Raw genomic sequence first — 15,580 nt, forward strand, 5'->3', positions numbered from 1 at the left:
GTAAAAGTGTTAAGGCTCCTTTATATTGCCAGAGTGGTGTAAAGGACAGTATGGCCTTATCAATGCTTATGGTGCTTTAATGATTAGAACTGGTCTAAATTTTTGGACTGACAAAATTTCCTATCAAAATGTGCTCCATGAACTATTTGCTACTGACCTTTCTGGAGACAGTCAGTAGCCACTATAAAGTGTCAGTTTGCTTCCCCAGCCCTCACTTGCTCGTCAGTTGTTTAGGATTAAGGCTAAGATTTTGTCATGGTTATTTTTAGTAAAAGTCATGGACAGGTCACGGGAAATAAACAATAATTAAGGGAAGCCGTGACCTGTCTGTGACTTTTGCTGCTGCGACTCCATGGTTTCCCCCAACCACCACTTTAGATATATGTTTGTGCAACATCAGTCTTTTCCTTGCCAGCTTCTGTGAGCAGGGCCTGCCTCTGGCTCACAGCTTAACTTTGCTTTATGTTAGCAAAGTCTTGACCATTACTTTAGCTCAGGCCTTAGGTCTCATACCGGGCCTCTGATACCAAGGGTTTATGTTTCAGGGCCTCATCTTACTACAGAGGCCAACACAAGATGGGGCACAGAATGCCCAACGGGGAGTCACTGCCCTGCATGAAAAGTTTAAGTGTCCCATGACAACTGGTAGGTCCCTCTGTTTAATTTTCTTTTCCCCTTTGAGTGTTCTGACTGAGTTCAGCTTCTCTGCAAGTAACCTAGAAAAACGCTGAACTGTGTCCAGTTCAATGCTCAGGTATGTTAAACTTTGGGTAGAGCCTTCTGTCTTCTCCATTGTGGCGGGGGGGGGGGGGGGGGGCGGGGGCGCTGAGTCACTCAGCTAGGTTCTGGAATGCCTGAAGCAAGTACACACAGTTACTTATCCCTAATTTTCCTGCAATAAGTCATCAAGATAGTGGCGCGCATGATGCAGGCCAGGCTTGCACACAATCGCCCACTCCAATATGGAGCTGAATCTTTCACGAGCAGCACGTGACACTGAGCATCCCATGGGCATGGCTTTATCTAATAGTAGTGGCCCTCAAACTGAAACCCAACCAAGTTAAAAATTCCTGGCATACACTGGGAGTGACCAGAATGCAGACCTGATGTTGCAGCTAGCTAACATCGGCCCAGGGCCACACTTCTGAACCATGGCTACCTCAACATCAAATGAGGAATATCTCTCTGAGCACAGCTGGAGGGGGTCAATAGAGTCATTTACCAATGAGCCCCAAAAATAGGACAAGTGATGGATAAGCCTGTATTACCCCTTCACCTTCTTTGGTACCTCACCCAGGGGAGATAAATGTAATTCTGTCATCGGAAGGCACGGGACAGGGACTGCCACTCTCCCTGTTGCCACTTCCATGGTGATCTTTGCCCTCACTATATGCTTGAATAGACTTTAGGTTCTCTGCACAGGAATGGCACCTCACTCCCTCATATGGGATTTGAAAACGGGCTGAAAATCCATTCCATAAATAAACGGCATCTTTTTTGTTGGGGTAGTTCAATAACAAATTCCATAACACCTGTATCTTAACTGGAGCAGGAGGCGTCCCATGATTACTGTCTACCCTGTAGCATCTCCTGAAGCACTGGGTCCTTGCTGACTCACTTTCCTACTGCCCCGTTGGAATCATCCTTTGCCCCCATGATAAGAGAGGGCACTATGCTGACCCCTGCATCTCATACTGCAGTGTTTATACTTGCATTGGGAGTGACAACATTTCCCATTGTTAACTGCAAAACTAACATTCACTTTTATATTCACATTTTGAAGCCGAGGTTTTAGCACAGGCAACCTGCTGTCTGTGAATGTCAGCTGGATGGGGATATAAGGAGTTATATACACCAGCTAAAGTTCCTGGTCCATTTCACCCCAGGATCCTCTGCTGCCCTTTGTCTAAATTCTCTGCTATACTTTAACTATGCTAGCCTACCATATGTAGCATAAGCTGTTGCCATTAAATCCTTGTACTTGAACAAGGAAATATACCTCTTGGGTACACCTCTTGGGGCTCCTCAGACAAATTATATTTGCATAAATGCAATAGGCGGTGGACTAGTTCTCAAGTTTGCAGCAGAGTTTGTCCTCGTCTTTTCTGTTCTTTTAGTCCCCTTCTTCTGTCTGCTGTTCCCTAAACAGCTAGGTAAGTAAATCCATGAACTCCCCCTTCCAAATTGTTTCCTTAACCCCTTCAGACAGATCATTCTCGAGGGGCTGATCGGATCCCGCATATGATCTCCCAGGGGTTTAGCTGCAGTATCTCTCACCTGTGTCTCCTTAGGAATGCTGCTGCCTGGCAACAGGGGGTTCCTCCCTGATAGCTGTGTATCCCTTTGTGAGTTATCAGTCCTGCCCCAAAACTGTGACAGTGCTACCCCTTTGTCTGAAGCACTTGCTTTCTCAGGCAGGCTTCCCAGCCTATGTGTCAGGACTAAGGCTGCTCAGTACTCGACACCCTAATGAGTCAGCTAGGTTGCCTGACAGTTCTGACCCTCGGCTCTGATTCCTGACTCTGACACTGTCTTGACCTGTGGCTCTCGCATTTGGACTCCAATTTCGATTCTGACCTTTGGTCCTGGATCCTGGTTCTGACACTATCTCGACTCTTGGCTCTCACGTTTGGCCTGACTGCCTACAACCTGGTCCCCTGACACTGTGTGCCACCAATTGCTAGGTCACCCCACATCCCTGGAAGGCGGGTATAAGAGAGATGAGCGACCTGGGCAGCTGACCTTGCCCATGAGCACCAGTCCTTGCAATCTCCTCCTTCGTTATCTCGGGCCACTGGCAAACACCACTGCCATATCCCAAAGAGACGCACTGGACTCTTGATGGATTATGGGAATGAGGCCTAGACCCAGGGACTATCACTCACTCATTATCCTTGTCCACCTTGATAAGACTCTGTCCCTTGCTATCCTCTGGGCTTAGGGTGACCAGATGTCCCAATTTTATAGGGACAATCCCAATATTCAGGGCTTTGTCTTATATAGGCACCAATTACCCCCAACCCCATGTCCCGATTTTTCACACTTGCTATCTGGTCACCTTATTAGGGCTTCTTTACACTTATAGCACTGAAATGGTGGAACAGCCCTCCCGTCAAAATAGCGCTATCTACACTGGGAGTTAGGTAGGTATAACTGCGTTGCTCAGCAGTGTGGATTTTCCATGCCCCTGAGCAATGGAGTTATACCAACATAAATTTGTAGTATGGCTGTAAATTAATCTCAGTTAACTCATGTGATTAATTAAAAAAATTAATCGCAATTTTGAAAAAAATTATTGTGGTTAATTGCACTGTTAAACAATGCAATACCAATTGAAATTTATTAAATATTTTGGATTTTTTCTACATTTTCAAATTCATCGATTTCAAATACAACACAAAATACAGTGTTCAATGCTCACTTTATATTATTTTTTATTACAAATATTTGCACTGTTAAAATGATAAACAAAAGAAATAGTATTTTTCAATTCACCTCAGACAAGTACTGTAGTGCAATCTCTTTATCATGAAAGTGCAACTTACAAATGTAGATTTTTTTGTTACATAACTGTACTCAAAAACAAAACAATGTAAAACTTTATAGCCTACAAGTCCACACAGTCCTACTTCTTGCTCAGCCAATCATTAAGAGAAACAAGTTTGTTTACATTTACAAGATATAATACTGCCCACTTCTTAATTACAATGTCACCTGAAAGTGAGAACAGGCATTCACATGACACTGTTGTAGCTGGCGTTGCAAGATATTTACGTGCCAGATGCGCTAAAGATTCATATGCCTCTTCATACTTTGGCCACCGTTCCAGAGGACATGCTTCCTTGCTAATGATGCTCTTTTAAAAAATAATGCGTTAATTAAATTTGTGACTGAACTCCTTGGGGGAGAATTGTATGTCTCCTGCTCTGTTTTACCTGCATTCTGTCATATATTTCATGTTATAGCAGTCTCAGATGAGGACCCAGCACATGTTGTTTGTTTTAAGAACACTTTCACTGCAGATTTGACAAAATGCGAGGAAGATACCAATGTGAAATTTCTAAAGATAGCTACAGTACTCAACCCAAGATTTAAGAATCTGAAGCCTCTTCCAAAATCTGAGAGGGATGAGGTGTGGAGCATGCTTTCAGAAATCGTAAAAGAGCAAAACTCTGATGTGGAAACTACAGAACCCAAACCACCAAAAAAGAAAATCAACCTTCTGCTGGTGGCATCTGACTCAGATGATGAAAATGAACATTCGTCAGTCCACACTGTTTTGGATCATTATCGAGCAGAACCCATCATCAGCATGGACGCATGTTGTCTGGAATGGTGGTTGAAGCATCAAGGGACATATGAATCTTTAGTGCATCTGGCATATAAATATCTTTGATGTCAGCTACAACAGTGCCATGTGAACGCCTGTTCTCACTTTCAGGTGACATTGTAAACAAGAAGCAGGCAGCATTATCTTCTGCAAATGTAAACTAACGTGTTTGTCTGAGCGATTGGCTGAAGAAGAAGTAGAACTGATTGGACTTGTAGGTTCTAAAGTTTGGCATTGTTTTATTTTTGAATGAGGGTTTTTTTTTTTTTACCTAATTCTACATTTGAGATTGCATTACAGTACTTGCATGAAGTGAATTGAAAAATACTATTTCTTTTGTTTTTTTACAGTGCAAATATTTGTAATAAAAAATAAATATAAAGGGAGTATTGAACACTTTGTATTCTGTGTTGTAATTGAAATCAATATATTTTAAAATGTAGAAAACATCTAAAATATTTAAATAAATGGTATTCTATTATTAACAGCGTGATTAATCACACAATTAATTTTTTTAATCGCTTGACAGCCCTAGTTTGTAGTATAGACCAGGACTCAAACTCACCCTTTTTGTGCCTCCAGGAGACCTCCTGTACAAGGTTCAAGATCCCATCAGGGAGGAATGGACTTCTCTGACATCACCAACCGCAAAGTGAAATATCCTAGCCAAGGTCCTGAATCGCACCCCTCTGCTCCCCTTGTCCTACCCTCCTGAGGTCCCTTCCAACCCTGATACTCTATGATTCTATGATTCTATTCCTGTGACTCTTCTTTCACATCAGTTTCAGACCATTGATCCTCCCTGATCTCTACTCCTGAGAAGACTGAGGACATCCTTCCCCAAAGGGCAACAACCCCACACTCAGAATTCCTGGGCAAAGCTGCATGAATGAACCATCACCCACCTCTAAGGTCACCTCTCTCAATAGCTCCAGTAGGGCAGGGCTAGGTCCCTCCAATGCCTGCTGGAGGACAATCTTACCACCTATACCCTGACCCCCACTGTCTAATCCCAGGGGAGGGGAAGGGATTAGGTGTTCTGTCTCACTTTCTCAGAGTGACTCCTGGTGCAGGCACCCACAGACCTGCTGGTTGTACTCTTAGCTGAAGCCACAAGAGCCTTCCCCTTCCCTCTCCTGAAGTGGGACGAGGCGGGAGGCATAGAAGGACATAAGGAGCCGTGCACTTCTGTGGCAGCTGCAGCACTTCTCTGACATCCCCTTTCCCAAGCAGGGGGGCAGGGTGGGGCAGTGGTGACAGATGCAACCCTGAAAGTCTTGCCCTGACTCATCACGGCTACTGCAGCAGCACCATGTGTCCTCTTTTAGAGTAACAGCGGTGTTAGTCTGTATTCGTAAAAAGAAAAGGAGTACTTGTGGCACCTTAGAGACTAACCAGTTTATTTGAGCATGAGCTTTCGTGAGCTACAGCTCACTTCATCAGATGCATAGCATATCGTGGTCTTCTGCAGTTTCCACGATATGCTATGCATCCGATGAAGTGAGCTGTAGCTCACGAAAGCTCATGCTCAAATAAACTGGTTAGTCTCTAAGGTGCCACAAGTACTCCTTTTCATGTGTCCTCTGCCTCTCTCACCTTGAGCAGGGAGGGTGGGGGGAGGGAACCAGCATGAAATCCCTCCCTACGGGGTTCATCCTCTGGTAGTGGGCAGAGCCCGCATGCTGTGGGACTGGGATCTGACCCCTGCAGTGGGGCAGAGACACCTCCTTCCCTTCCCCCTGCTGAGGCAGACCTGATACCTGTGGAAAGAATGGCCCCAGAATCCTTAACTTTAACGACTCTGCATCCTGACCCCAACTGCTGCTGTTGTGGGGTTGGTGAGTAAGCTGCTGGAATAGAGCCAGAAGAGGCTCCACATGGCCCATACTCCAGGTTAAATCCCTGGAGCTGGGGATGCAAATAATGGGCACTCCTTCCTTTCCCCTCAATGAGCTGATTTGTGCCAGAGTCTCTAAGGGGGTGGGGAGGAGCTACTGGGTATACCTCAGCTAGTGTCTCTCACTATAAGGCATTGTTAACCGCAAAAAATGTAGGGCACCCCACCTATACCCTACCAAGGGCTCAAGGCGTGACCTGGTCAATTTAGGTACCTGCCCTTTCCCACAGGGTTCAGGGCTCTACAGGTCTGAGGAACCTTTTCCTAGTGAGAGAGCCTAACACAACTGTGCTCTATACATCTATTTATTAATAACACACACAGAATACGTATACCAAGCAAATCTCTTATGCTCACCACTCCCAATATACAGACAAAATTCACCTGATGGCCAAACACGATCCTCTCCTCTGGGGGTTTCCAGCAATGCCTCTGCATATCACGGTCGTGCAGAGGGGTCAGAGTTTGTTTGTGCAGATGATCAGCATATATTCACTAGTCAGAGCTTATCTTATCTATTTTACCGATTCTTGAGGTCTTCCTGTTTCCTCCGTAAACTTCCCAGCTCTGGCGTGTCTCTACTTTACCATCCTTGGAGTTATAACTCTTTTTAGGGGAATTCCTGAGGTGGGCACCTTCGCAGCAGTGGAGCACTTTTCCCCTTAATTTTAGTGGTGAAATCCCAGAGTTTCACCCAAGGCTGGTTTAGTATGGGGTGAGTTAAATCTCAGGCATACAGCATCTTCTCTAATTCTCTAGTCATTCTGGTGGCTCTTCTCTGAACCTTGTCCAATTTTTCAACATCTTTCATGAATTGCAGACACTAGAACTGGACACAGTATTCCAGCAGTGGTTGCACCTGTGCCAAATACAGAGGTAAAATAATCTCTCCACTTCTACTCAAGATTCCCTTATTTATGCATGCAAGGATCGCATTAGCCCTTTTGACCATAGCATCGTATGGTAGCTCTTGTTCAGCTGACTATCCATTATGACCCCCTAATCTTTTTTTAGAGTCACTGTTTCCAGGCTAGAGTCCTACATTGTGTAAGTATGGCCTACATTCTTTGCTCCTAGATTCATGCATTTATATTGAGCGATATTGTGTACTATTTGCTTGTGCCTGGTTTACCAAGCAATCTCAATTCCTCTGTATTAGTGACCTGTCCTCTTCATTATTTACCATGCCCCAAGTTTTGTGTCATCTGCAAACCTTACCAGTGTTTTTCCCCACCAGGACATTGATAAAAATGTTAAATAGCATAGGGCCAAGAATAGATAGCTATGGGACCCCACTAGAAACACATCCACTCAGTGATTCCCTGTTTATACCTACATTTTGAGACCTATCAGTTAGCAAATTTGTAATCCATTTAATGTGTGCCATGTTAATTTTATATAGTTCTAGTTTTTCAATCAAAATGTTGTCCAATACCAAATCAAACACCCTAGAGAAGTCCAAGTATATTATGTCAACATTACTAACTTTATCAACCAAACTTGTAATATCAAAAAAAAGATGTCAAATTAACTTGATTTGTAATGAGATTACAAGATCCATTTTCCATAAACTGATGTTGATTGACATTAATTATATTACCCTCCTTTAATTCTTTATTAATGGAGTCCTGTATCAAGCACTCCATTATCTCTCCTGGGATCCATGTGAGACTGATATATTTTTACCTATATTTACACAGGTTATCCCGTTTACCTTTTTTAAATATTGGCAAACATTAGCTTTCTTCCAGTCTTCTGGAACTTCCCCAGTGTTCCAAGACTTATTGAAAATCAACTTAATGGTCCAGTGAGCTCCTCAACCAGCTCTTTAAAAACTCATGGATGTAAGTTATCCAGACCTGCTGATTTGATGAATCCAGAACTGAACTAAGGTTTCTCCCACGCTAACCCCTCTTTTAATGTTCTTCAAAAAGCTTGCATCACTTACAGAATCCTTATTTAGTGCAAAAGAGACATAAAAAAGTGTAATACTTGAGAACTTTATGCAGCAACAGCTTTCTTTATGGCAGGGAATGGATTTACAACCTCTTGACCAGAAAAGCCTATAACCATCCTTCAGTTGTCCCATCAGCAAATACCTTTATCCCAGTACCTGAGCAGGCATTTTTCACCATGGATTATTTCCTCTTGTAACAAAATGAAAGTTCTCTATCAGTTTGAATTAGTATCACTAAAATGGTGAAACACTTTGGACAGATGAGATATGTTATCCTAAACAAGATACTCAATGTATGTATTTGAAATTGTAACATCACAATGTAGCACTGTATTTAGCCATACTTTATCAACAAAGACTGGATGCTGCTTATCTTTACAAAAGTCGCATGCAGACAAACACTTGTGAATTTAGAAAAAGACTACAATGAAAATGAAAACAAAGAGTAAGAGCTTGAGAACCTTTATATCATTCCTTGTTTTGCTGTGTTTTGTAATTATGTCAATAGGAGACGATATTACAAAATGTTTTCTTAAAACTGGAATTCATTGTGCGTTCTGTCTTTTAAATAAGATCACAGTATATAATGTTGGGTGTGTTTGCTGGGACTCCATCATTTGTGTTCCTTTTTTATATTTAGAATAAAATCTTTGGTAAAGGGACAGAGCATGGAAGCCACCAATCCTGCAGAGGCTTAACGTTGAAATCAACTGGACTACACATTCTGTATAAACAAACACACACATAAGACTTTGTAGGCCTAAAACTTCATAACTTACACTAACATTTAAAAGAAAAATAAATAGGAAATAGTGATAATTTATTACACTGGGATGTGGTAGAACTCGGCTAAGGAGTAAATCCAGCCCCTCAAGTATGGGGGCTGAAGCCTGCAAGCCGCTGAGCACACTCAACTCCCACTGGTTTCAATGGATGTTAAGGATGCACAGCACCTAGTATGATTGAAACCTGGCTGCATAGGGTTAGAAGAGACCACGAGGGTCCTCTAGTTCAGGGGTTCCCAAACTTGGTTCGCGGCTTGTTCAGGGTAAGCCCCTGACGGGCCATGAGATGCTTTGTTTACCTGAGCGTCCGCAGGTACGGCCACTCGCAGTTCCCATTGGCCGCAGTTTGCTGTTCCCGGCCAATGGGAGCTGTGGCAAGCGGCGCAGGCCGGGCCACCACTTCCCACGGCTCCCAGTGGCCGGGAATGGTGAACTGTGGCCACTGGGAGCTGCGAGCAGCCGTACCTGCAGACGCTCAGGTAAACAAAGTGTCTGGCAGCCCGCTGGAGGCTTACCTTGAACAAGTCGCGAACCAAGTTTGGGAACCCCTGCTCTAGTTTAACCCCCTGGCAAGATGCAGGATTTGTTGTATCTAAACCATTCAAGACAGATGGCTATCCAGCCTCCTTTTGAAAGCCTCCAGTGAAGGAGCTTCTACAACCTCCCAAGGCAGTCTGTTCCCTTGTCCTAATGTTCTTCAGTTTTCCTGAGATTTTATCTAATCTGTTATGCTGTAGTTGCCTCTTGTACTACCCTCTGTGGCAAGAGAGAACTTTCCTCTATCTTTTTTATGGCAGCCTTTCAACTATTTGAATCTTAATCTCCTCTTTTCTTTTTTCTTCCCTAAGTGTTGTACCTTACATTTGGCTTTGTTGAATTTACTGTCTATAGCTCAGTTCTCCAATTTATCAAGATCCCTCTGAATTTTAGCTCTCTCCTCCAAAGTGTTGGCATCCCCCCTACCTCGCAGCTTTGTATCATCCGCAAATTTGATCATTATGCTCTCTATTTTTAAAATTAAAATTGTGATATATGGGGTTTTAAAAAAATCATGATTTTTGTCTACTCTGGTTTTCTGACAGTGGAGTCGGTATAGGTCCATCGAACAGAGAGGACTTAGGAGAACGAATGTATATGGGAGCTACATGGTATATTCTGCAATGGTTAATTTCATTTCAGCAAGAATGGGAGAGTCAGGGACTTACAGGGAACCATGTTATGAGTAGTGCCCTACCAAATTCACAGTCCATTATGACCAATTTCATAGCCATAGGCTTTGAAAATTGGTAAATTTCATGTTTTCAGATGTTTAAATCTGAAATTTCACAGTGTTGTAACTATGGAGGTCCTGACCCACAAGGGGATTCTGTGGGGGAAGGTGGCTAACGTGTGTGTGTGTGGATTGTCACCCTCACTTCTGTGCTCCCTTCAGAGCTGGACTGTTCCTCCCCTGCCCAGCCAGGGCTCGGAGCCCCATTTGCTGGGGTGCTCCCAGCAGCACAGGAAAGATCTGACAACTCACAAGCACTCCTCCAGTTGTAGGAACCTCCGGGGCTGCTTCCCAGACCCAGAGTGTCCTGAAGCAGAGGGAGGTACCTGGAGGTGGGGCTGGTGTCTCTCCCCACAGAGCAGCTGTGGAGGGGAGGGACAAGTCCTCTCCCTTCCCTGCCCAGCTGGAGCTAGGAGCCCACTTTGCTGGAGTGCTACCAGCAGCACAGGGAAGATCCTAGTCTGAGTAACTGGAGTGACTGCTACCCCATAAATATGTTCCGTAATGCCTACAAAGTGCTTTGGAAATGTAAAACACTAAGTGTAATTAATATTGTTGTTCAACTCTGCTTAAACAGAGAAAAGCATTTGTAGATTATAAAATTAAAAATGCACTGCTCATATTGGGATTTTGCAAAAAGAAAAGGAGTACTTGTGGCACCTTAGAGACTAACAAATTTATTTGAGCATAAGCTTTCGTGAGCTACAGCTCACTTCATCGGATGCATTCAGTGGAAAATACAGTGGGGAGATTTATATACAGAGAACATGAAACAATGAGTGTTACCATACACACTGTAACCAGAGTGATCACCAGCAGGAGAGCGGGGGATGGGGGAAACTTTTGTAGTGATAATCAAGGTGGGCCATTTCCAGCAGTTGACAAGAATGTCTGAGGAACAGTGGGGGGTGGGGGATAAATATGGGGAAATAGTTTTACTTTGTGTAATGACCCATCCACTCCCAGTCTCTATTCAAGCCTATGTTAATTGTATCCAGTTTGCAAATTAATTCCAAGTCAGCAGTCTCTCGCTGGAGTCTGTTTTTGAAGTTTTTTTGTTGAAGTATTGCCGCTTTTAGGTCTGTAATCGAGTGACCAGAGAGATTGAAGCGTTCTCCAACTGGTTTTTGAATGTTATAATTCTTGACGTCTGATTTGTGTCAATTTATTCTTTTACATAGAGGCTGTCCAGTTTGACCAATGTACATGGCAGAGGGGCATTGCTGGCACATGATGGCATGTATCACATTGGTAAATGTGCAGGTGAACAAGCCTCTGATATTGTGGCTGATGTGATTAGGCCCTATGATGGTGTCCCCTGTATAGATATGTGGACACAGTTGGCAACGGGCTTTGTTGCAAGGATAGGTTCCTGGGTTAGTGGTTCTGTTGTGTGGTGTGTGGTTGCTGGTGAGTATTTACTTCAGGTTGGGGGGCTGTCTGTAAGCAAGGACTGGCCTTGGGATTTTGAACATCTAACTGACTCTCATGACTGTCACTCATACAATGTTGTACTTTTAGTTGTAGATGTGAGGAACTTTGTACTGGCCACAGAACTTGTCATAATAGAGATGGAGAAAGACAACAATACAGCTGCAACTCCCATGGACTGAAATGTCTGAAAATATATGCATGAACAAAATTGCATTTAGATTGTTCATATTACATTTATAAATATATTGTTTGTTTTTAAGCAGGCTAGGGACACACAATGATTAAAAGGTCTTTTTTTATCTCACTGGTAATGGCAGTTTTATGTGCAATACATATGTCACAATTCAGGAAAACTGCATCTCACTTGTATTTCTCCCTCTGTGGTCCACCAAGAGCACCCAATCCCCGCTCCTCAGCTGTCACTTCTCTTAGGCAGAGGCCTTTGTCTCTCTCTCTCTCCTGACTGGGTTTTTCCAGGTTACACCGTTCCCTACCAACACTGTGACATTCCCAACAAGCCAGACAGCCCGAACAAGCCAGCCTCTGCACTTTGTTCATAGATGGAGAAGAGAAAGCAATATAATTACTAGCAGTTATGAGTTAACACACAGCTCTTTATAAGCTCTTTATTCTTCAGGTAAACATGTTACAAAGAAGACATGTTTAAAAGAACCTACATGCATTCTCATAAGAGAATCACCCACAAAGTCCACCAAGGGCTCTGCTAGGGATCAGTCCTTCAAACCCTTAAAGGTGTTTTTCTGTGGTTGTAAGTTCATAGCAGCATTAGCTCAGAACAACCAATCACCAATAGTCCAGTCTTTCCTTTAGACAGCTTAGGCCTTTGATCTGACTCATGTAACAAAGGTCCCCTCTTCAGGGCACAGCTTCAAAAGGCTGGGTTTTTGCATAACTGGGGGAAGGAAGGAATTTTCATTCACCTCCCCCTAGATATTTCCCAGGAAATCCACTTCATACATATTCTCCCAAAATACCATTTGTGTCTGCCACACTGTTCAATATTGTCCTTTGATCATCCAGGCCCTTAATAATACATAACCTTTTCATTTAAACAATGTATTACAAAGATACTTAAACATAATTCAAGAAGGTTTTTAAGCACACTGTAGGAAATTGCCATATCTGTCACAATATATTTCTAGAATTATAGAAATGCAATTTGAATGAGATACTATTACATGGCTCTGCTGCCCTGTGGGACCTGGGGATGAAGTCATCTGGCAGGAAGGTGCTGGAAAGCACCTGTCCTCTCCATTCCTGACTGCAGACCTATTAGAGCTGGTATTTTGGGCATGCTGCCATTTTTTGTGAGAAGCTTGTCAGAGTGTAAGCCACAGAATGTCACAGTTGTTAAATTCAGTTTTGAAGGAACTAAGGTTATCCACTAAATTACATAAACATATGTTTGCAATCTGATAACTTATTAGAGATCAACTTGTCTTCTCATAACAAAAAGTTTAAAGTTTGGTGGGCACCCATTGGGGCTGTTCGAAACAAACAGTGTTTTTTCTATCAAATGTTGCATAAACCAAAAAAGATTCATAAAGAAAAATATATAAAAATCAAACCCAGAGACATATTTTTGAGAATATATTAAATGTAGACAATACTTATAAAAATGCAATCACATGTTTAGCCCTGAATGGTTCAGAGTTGTGCTCTTTAGTGGAATTAACTGTGAATTTGATTGCAAGCATCTCTTCTTGATTGATACCAATACAGAAAAACACGTTTGAATGCTGATTCTCAGCAAGTTCATGTTTCAATTGTGTTTGTTTTATTTTAAATTAACTTGTTTTTTGTTAAGTTAACAATACCTACCTCTTATATTGCACTTTTTGTCAATAGATCTTGAAGTGCTTTATGAAGGAGGTCAATATCATCCTAATTTTACAGATGGGGAAAACTGGGACAGAGAGGTGAAGTGACTTACCCAAGGTCACCCAGCACTGGGTGTTTTATGCATTGGGTTCCCCTTGGCTATCTATTCACTCTCTCACAAGAAGGAAAGGGGTTCATTGGAGGATTGGGATCAGATTCTGAAGTCAATCTCCTGAAGTGGGCAGACGGAAGCTATTCAGATTAGAATTGATGTGGAGACAGTGGAAGCTCAGGTATTTAAATTTAACACATTCTGTAGGATTAGACTCTTCCAATCTAGATGTAATTTCTTCATATTAGAGACCATCAAGATAGACCACAGATGCCAGTCTCCAGAAACTCCACTCCCACAACCTCTCAAGAGACCCCTGCCCACTCTAGTCTACAGACAGAGCCCATATCTCTCCCACTCATTCCTTGACAGCAACAGCCAGTCACTTCAGCATCCTGAGACACCCATCAGCATCCACCAGCTCAAGCGCTCTGAACACACAATAGCACTCTTAGACATTCAACTGCCCCACAGGCCCCAGCCTCATAGCTGCTAATTGTTATGCAGCTCCATGTCCTATCCCTACCTCTGCTTGGAGAAAGCTACATTGACAGTAAAATAAAGTTGATCGTATGCAAATTAGCTTTACATAATTTACATAAAGTGTCACACACAGAGTTGTGCAAATCTTGGTGGCTGTGAACAAAAGACTCCTGACCTCCACACTGGAACCTGTTGCCATTATTTTGTTTCATCCATACTGCCATTGCTATAAGCTTGCATTTGCTGTTCATATTGTCATTAGTCTAATCAAGCTGTATGCACTTGTCCTACTGTCTCTTGCCTCCTCCCCAAACTTTGCCCAGCCCTCAATTCCCTATCCTTACCAGTATCTTACCAATTTTCCATCAATCCTTCCGTATGTACCCTCCTATATTCTTTATCCTTTGTCTCTCAAATTCCGTACACAAACAAGTGGAAGTAATGGAGAGAAGATTAAACTGTAAATAATAATTTACCCTATTAACAAAATTTAACAAAAAAAGTTGAGATTTCAGGATATATATTACTTGTTTTAGAATGTCTAGCATGCTTTGTGTGCCACTTACATATTAAAAAATATTGTACTTTATATGAGAGATGTCCTCTCCCTATTTCCTTTCAATTATTAACAAATCAGTTCTTGCTCCCTCTGACATTGTTAGTTCAGTATTTGGAATGTAATTATACCAGAACAAACCACCCTTAAATCAAAGCATGTTTCTTCCCCTCCAGCACAGGTTTCTCACAAGTTATGAAATCAAATCATGCTATCAAGACCAAATTTGGCAAGATCTGTAGTAATAATAATAATACTTAGTGTTAAGTCAGGCCTTGATCCTGCAAATATTTACAAACTTGTATAACTTTACCCATCTGAATAGGCCCACTGACCTTTTTGGCACTATTCACATGAATGAAAGTATGCACATATTTCAGTGTTTGCAGAACTGGAACCTAATTCCTAAATATATCCTTGTATTTGTATCCTTCCTTCATGTATAAGCAGTGTTATAGATTAATACGTACGAATTGTATAGTAGTCTCTTCAAACAAACATTTTGAAAACTTCTTAAGGTCTTTCAGGGACAATAATGCCAAATTCACAAAAAGCAGAAAACACAGAGTAAAGTTCTGTTCACACCTACAGACCTAAAAGCACATAGTCCACCACCCTACAAATCTATTCTACTCTAGTCACCAAGGGCATACCCAGACAGCTCTAAATGTGGCCTTTGATGCAAGTATCCAAAGGGAATGAAGCCACAGATGGACCTCAGCAATGCCTGGCACTTCCCTAGAGCTTTTGCAAGAGGAAGTAAGGCTGCCTCTAGGTAGTGCCACTATATCCCACTCTTTGCAAATGGAACAAAAATCAGCGTGTCCTCAGGGAAGACGGCCCTTCCCTGGGATCTATGGTTAGGAAACTAGACAGGAAAACGCAAAGAGATGAGCAAGTCGACATTACCAGCA

The sequence above is a fragment of the Chelonia mydas genome, chromosome 1 (assembly GCF_015237465.2).
Source record: "Chelonia mydas isolate rCheMyd1 chromosome 1, rCheMyd1.pri.v2, whole genome shotgun sequence".
NCBI lineage: Eukaryota > Metazoa > Chordata > Testudines > Cheloniidae > Chelonia > Chelonia mydas.